This window comes from Pongo abelii, chromosome 17, assembly GCF_028885655.2.
Source record: "Pongo abelii isolate AG06213 chromosome 17, NHGRI_mPonAbe1-v2.0_pri, whole genome shotgun sequence".
Taxonomy (NCBI): domain Eukaryota; kingdom Metazoa; phylum Chordata; class Mammalia; order Primates; family Hominidae; genus Pongo; species Pongo abelii.
In genome coordinates, this window is record NC_072002.2 from 76,821,905 (window position 1) to 76,829,154 (window position 7,250).

Here is a 7,250-nt window from a genome sequence, read left to right on the forward strand (position 1 = left end):
ACAGCACTATCAGGGCCTACCTGCAGAAGAAAATAAACAAATAAATAAAACCTGGCATTTACTCAGCCAAAGCTTCTAAAACCTGATAAATTCTGCACCTCCTGAGGACTGTATACCATCTTCATCACTCTTAGTGCTTCTCTGTTAGGGAAAAACAGAAAGACTAGGGAAGCCACATTCATTGAGGCATATCCTGCAACTATTTTCTTCCCATAAAACTGCTGTGATAGAACATAAAATTGATCAGCTTGACCTTCATCTTTAAACCCCACCCCAGTGTTCTTGGACCTGAGTTTTTTCTATACAATTCGCTAATATACAATTTTTTTTAACATTGTAAACATTAACATTTTACATAACATTAACAATATTCTAAACATACAGTTTTTTCTAACGTGCATTTTTTCCCATACAATTTTCTTTTTCTTTTTCTTTTTTGAGACAGAGTCTTGCTCTGTCGCCCAGGCTGGATTGCAGTGGCGCAATCTTGGCTCACTCCAACCTCTGCCTCCCAGGCTCAAGCAATCCTCCCCACTCAGCCTCTGGAGTAGCTGGGACCACAGATGCACACCACCATGTCTAGCTAATGTTTTGTATTTTTGGTAGAGATGAGGTTTCATCATGTTGCCCAGGCTGCTCTCTAACTTCTAAGCTCAAGCGATCCAGCTGCCTCGGCCTCCCAAAGTGCTGGGATTACAGGAGTGAGCCACTGTGCCTGGTCTCCCACACAATTTTCTAACATAGCTAAAAGATAATCAATGTTTTCATCACCCTCCCAAGTACAAGAACTTTAGCACACTTTGTAATTGAACACTCTTTCTCATTATGTAATTGTTTATTAGTTTTACAATTTTGCTTTTTTAAAATATTTTAAGTTAATTTTAAACAAGAGTTAAATTTGATGATACATTTTAACCATTTCCAGACTCCCCATTATTTCCTTTTCTTAAATGTTTAAATTTTTGTGGGTACATAGTGGGTGTATATGTTTATGGGGTGCATGAGATGTTTTGATATGGGCATGCAATGCATAATAATCACATCATGGAGAACAGGGTATTCATCCCCTCAAGCAGTTATTTGTCCTTTATGTTACAATCTAATTATACTCTTTATTTAAAAATGTACAATTAAGTTATTATTGGCCAGGCACAGTGGCTCACGCCTGTAATCTCAGCACTTTGGGAGGCCAAGGTGGGCAGATCACTTGAGGTCAGGAGTTTGAGACCAGCCTGGCCAACATGGTGAAACCCCATCTCTACTGAAAATACAAAAATTAGCTGGGCATGGTGGCGGGCACCTGTCTTCTCAGCTACTCAGGAGGCTGAGGCAGGAGAATCGCTCAAACTGGGAGGCAGAGGTTGCAGTGAGCCAAGATCATGTCACTGCACTTCAGTCCAGGTGACAGAACAAGACCCCGTATCAAAAAAAAAAAAAAGTTGTTATTGACTGTAGTCATCCCATTGTGCTATCGAATCGTAGGTCTTATTCGTTCTTCCTAAGTATGTTTTTGTACCCTTTAACCATCCTCACCCACCCCTAGCCCCATACCCTTCCCAGCCTCTGAGAACCATCCTTTTCCTCATTATTTCCTTCAACCCTGATTTCCCTGGGAATTCTCATTTCTTCTTGCCGAGTACTTATTTTAATAGTTATTTTATTGAGAAATTATAAGTAGGAAGTTATAAACTTTTATGTCAGAAAATGTCTTTATTTGACCCTTACTCTTAGAAGATAATTGATCTGGCATAAAATTTCTAGTTGCGAGTATTTTTCCTTAACACTTTGCTTCTGGGTTCTATTGTGGCTAATGAGAAGTCAGCTGTCAGCCTGAGAGTCATTTCCTCTTAGACACAATATTAGTTCATTTTGTGTTGCTATAAAAGAATACCTGAGACTAGGTAATTTATAAAGAAAAGATGTTTATTTAGCTCATGGTTATGTAGTCTGGGAAGTTCAAGGGCACTGGCTTCTGGTTAGGATTTCATGCTGTCATAAAGTGGCGAAGGTCAGAGGGGGAAGCGGACACGTTTGAAGAGGGAAAACCCCACGGGCATCCTGGCTTTATAACAACTTACTCTCAAGGGAACTAAGCCATTTCCCTGACAACTAATCCAGTCTTGCCAGGGTGAAAACTCACTTTTTACTGCAAGAACAGCATCAAGTCATTCATGAAGGATCTACCCCCATGACTGAAACACTTCCCACCAGGCCCCACCTCCCAACACTGACACACTGGAGAGCAAATTCCAACATGAGTTTTGGTGGAAACAAACCAAACCATAGCAGGTACTCAGTCTTCTCTCACCGAAAATTTTTAAGATTTCCCTTATTCTTGATCCTCTATAGTCTCACTGGGTGAAGATTTATCATTATCTTACAGCTTGGTGTTGAGAGTGCACTTTGAATTATTCCTGCTTTTCTTTAGCATCCTAGTAATTACTTGCTCCTTCTTCCCCTAGAAAGGGGGTTCTGCAAACTTTTTCTCTAAAGGGCTAGATAGTAAATATTTTAGGCTTTGTAGTCCATATATAGTCCCAGACACATATTCTTCATTTTATTTTTTTTAACGACTTTTTTAAAGTGAGTAAAAAAATTTAGCTCACAGGTTGTAAAAAAGTTTGCTAACTCTCACCATAGAATTCTGGCCACTACTTCCCAGTCTCTATCACACATTGTAGCAAGCCTTCATCTCCTTCCCAGTCAACCCAGCTTTCAGCTTTCCACTCAAGATACACATGCACACACACACACACACACACACAATGCAAATGCATATACGTGCTACCAAGCACATTATGCTTCATAGGAGTTTGTTCAAATCACTTGAAACTCAAAGTATCCGCAGTAATGTAATCCTGACACCTATATCTGTGATTTTGGAAGAGTCCTGCAGGGGGACATTTTCCTTGGTGGAAGCAGTCTTGGCCTATTGCAATATTTCTCACATACACTCATATCTGAAACAGAAGTTCCATAAAACAGTACTCACTCTTTTGAACCCTAAATGTTCAAAGAGGGAAAACCTAAGGGGTATCCTGGCTTTATAAGAAACAAATTTATTTCTCAAAGTTCTGAAGACTAGGAGTCAAAGAACAGGGCACTGAAAGATTTGGTGTCTGGTAAGGACCTGCTTCGTGGTTCATAGATGACATCTTCTAGTCGTATCCTCACATGGCGAAAGGGGTGAGGGAGCTCTCTAGGATCTCATTTTTATAAGACCCCTGTATTTGTCTGTTTTCACACTGCTACAAAGAAATACCTGAGACTGGGTCATTTATAAAAGAAAGAAGTTTAATTGACTTACAGTTCTGCATAGCTGAGGAGGCCTCAGGAAACATACAATCATGGTAGAAGGCGAAGGAGAAGCAAATTACATCTTACATGGCAGCAGGAGGTAGGGGAGGAGGAAGTGCCACACTTTTAAACCATCAGATCTTGTGAGAACTCACTCACTATCACCAGAACATCATGGGGAGAACCACCCCCATGATCCAATCACCGCTCAACAGGTCCCTCCCTAACACGTGGGGATTACAACTCGAGATGAGATTTGGGTGGGAACATAGAGCCAAACAGTTTCAGCCCCTAACCCCCCTCATGACCTCATAATCTCCCAAAGGCCCCACGTCCTAATACCATCACACTGGGGAGTAGGTTTTAACATATGAATTTTGAGGGGACATAAACATTCAGTCTATAGCAGTGGTCCACTAATTAGTAGTTTCTTTCATTTAAAAAAGACTGGTCTATGGTATTCTTTTTAGAACATTGAGAGTTAAGAAGAGTTTTGTGTGCTGGTCTGGGACTCTAGCCATCATTTACAACACTGTTTCATTGGGAAAATATATTCTTATGTCCAAACAGCTAGATTAGAATTCAATTTGCAGAACTCAATTCGTCTGTAAACTGGGGACTGCCAAGGTCTAAATCAGGAATATTTTTATATTAGGAGTTCACTTAGAAGAAAAACAAGGAAAAGCTGACAACCAGCCTTCCTAAAGTAATTCCAATACACTTGCCTACTTGGGAATAGAGCTTACTGGGAGGTAGTCAACCTTAGCATTTATGTAACTTCTTTTCCCTTTGCAAAAGGGCTTAATTTGAATTTCTGAAGACAGCACACTGGCAATTCATTTTCCCCATAACACATGGATTGGAAGCTACTTTAATGTAATTGCTACAAAATATAATTCTGCAGTTGCCTGAAGGACTTTCTAAAATCCACCAGTTTTTGTTCCTACAGTTCCAGATGTGTTTTAGGCAAAACTTTCCCATTCTTCCCGGTCATGATGGAAAGAGTCAGGCATTTGAGGAAATATTTCCTCATGCACCCACGTTTATCACAGTGACCTTCAGGAACTTTTAGAATATTATTAGGAATGACAGAGCCTGGACTTATTTTTAGGGATTTTAAAACATTTTAAATCTATTTTATGACAACAGTTTGAACAACAGTCTAACCCAGTGAACTCTAAACCATGCCCATATCAGTAGTTATCCCCAGACTTATTTCCAAGACCCATAAATTAATCATTTAATACAATTATTTCAGAAAATATTTGGGTTTGAAGGTACATGGGTGTACCCTACTGATACGGTTTGGCTGTGTCCCCACCCAAATCTCATGTTGAATTGTAGTTCCCATAATCCCCATGTGTCGTGGGAAGGACCCTATGGGAGATAATTGAATCATGGGGGTGGTTACCTCCATGGTGTTCTTGTGATAGTGAGTGAGTTCTCATGTGATCTGATGGTTTTATAAGGGGCCTTCCCCGACTTCACTCTGCACTTCTCTTTTCTGTCACCAGTTGGTGGCAGCAACTGGGGAGTGCTGGCCTGGTGAAGAAGGACGTATTTGCCTCCCTTTCCAACATGATTGTAAGTTTCCTGAGGCCTCCCCAGCCCTGCAGAACTGAGTCAAGTAAACCTCTTTCCTTTATAAATTACCCAGTCTCGGGTATCTCTTCACAGCAGCGTGAGAACGGACTAATACACCTGCCAATTTGTGTTACTTTTTAAATGGTGAAATGGTACTGTCATCATTTGATGACAGTAAATAAAAATTTGATGACAGAAAAATAAAAAATAAATATCTCTTTAAGATAGTAAATGCAAGGATATATATATTCTCTCTTTGGGGTTGCAACACTGAGAGATGCAGATCTACTGCTTGCCCATGAGCTGATGGATAATCCAGAAGGCTCTAAGCAAAATCCAAGGCCTCGCCTCAAGGAGTCCATATGCTTTAAATGTCCGAAAACTATATTTATTTCTTTCTTCTGTCCCAAGTCACTCTTGTGAGAAAGCAGTGAAAGATCCATGTATGATACAAGTGGTGCAAAGGAAATGTTCCAAGCATCTAAAATCCTCCTCTTGCTACTTTGCTAGACTTTTAGCATTTTAGACTATGACCTTCGGTGAGTTTCCTAACTTGTCTATAAGCCTCGGTTTCATCATCTATAAATTAAAAATCAATGTATTCATATATGATGAATTTACATCTGATGGGGCTTTAAGAGGATTCAACTAGCTAATATCTGGGAAGTGCTTATAATAGTGTCTAGCACACTCTAAGCCACTCAATAAACATTAGTTTATTCCCGTAATATTTTGTTGTTGTTGTTCCAGATTCTAATTTTAAAATAAAATTTCAAAAAAAAAATTCATTGGGGCATCTAGTTCCAGATGGGGGACTGAGCACTGGTATTTGCTCACCATCCCTCACTCTGACCCTTCCTACCCCACTTCCCACTACATTGGAGATCCCAATCACATGGGAGCAAATCCATAGGAGCAAAGAGAATGGGAGAGGGATCCTTACTGGACACTGTGGTGAAAGAAAGACTGCTCTGACTAGTGAACAGACTCACCAGACCCCAGGATCACAAGAAGGTGAACTGGGCATCAACCAAGAGCATACAAAGTGAAGCGTTGGCTAGGAACAGTATTCTATGATTGGCAAAAAGAGTCATGACTTTGCGTCTGCAATAAAGGATGATTATCCTAGCACACAGTGTAAAAACAGATTATTGACCAGGCACAGTGTGGCTCCTGCCTATAATTCCAGCACTTTGGGAGGTTGAGATGGGCAGATTGCTTGAGCCCAGGAGTTTAAGACCAGCCTGGGCAATATGGCAAGACTTCATCTCTACCCAAAGTACAAAAATTAGCCGGACGTGGTGGCAAAGGCTTATAGTCCCAGGTACCCAGGTGGCTGAGGCTGAAGGATCACCTGAGCCTGGGAGGTCAAGGCTGCAGTCAGCCGTCGTTGCGTCACTATGCTCCAGCCTGGGTGACAGAGTGAAACCCTGTCTCAAAAGAAAAGAAAAAAAGATTATTGGTGTCCAAACTTTAAGAATTCACCCATGAAAGATTTCAATATAATTTTAGAACAAAATGCAGTGTTACAAACCTTGACTTGCAGGTTATATAGTACATTAAATACAGTGGGGGCTGTGGTGCTAGGCAGTCTACATTTAAATCCCATCTCTGTCTCCCTGAGAGGACCCCGAAGACTGGAGGAAGTGAGGCATGTGTACATCTGGAGAAAAGTGTATTCCAGGCAGTGGGAACAAGAAGTGCCAGGGACTTAAGGCAGGAGTAAAACTGGTGTGTTTGAGGAGCAGGCCTGTTTCTCAGTGGGAGAGAGGGATAAGTTCTAAGGTCAGAGAGTGCCATGATTTACATGATTGTCCCCTCCAAAACTCATGTTGAAGCTTAATTCCTAATGTGGCAGTATTGAGAAGTGAGGCCTTTAAGTGGTAATTGAATCACGAGGGCTCTGCCCTTGTGAATGGAATCCATTCATGGAATAGTGGGTTAATGGATTAATGGGTTGCCACAGGAATGGGATTGGTGTTTCTAGAAGAAGGGGAAGAGACATGTGAGTTAGCGTGCTCAGCCTCTACATCATCTGATGCTTTGTGTAGCCTCAGGACTTTGCAAAGAGTCTCCACCTGCAAGAAGGCTCTCACCTGATACACCCCTCAACCCAGGACTTCTCAGCCTCCATAACTATAAGAAGTAAATCTGTATTTTGTTATAAGCAACAGAAAATGGACTAAGACAAAGAATATCTAGTAAAGACTCTAACCCTGCCCAAAAAAGAGAACTGGCCTTTGCCTTTGACTTCTGAGAGATCATCCCTAAGCCTTTGGAACGTCATGCCTGACAGTAGTGTCTTTCTTTGTCTATGGTCTTGGGCCAAGGTACAATGTGGTTGGGCGATGGGGGTGCTTTGGGTCATG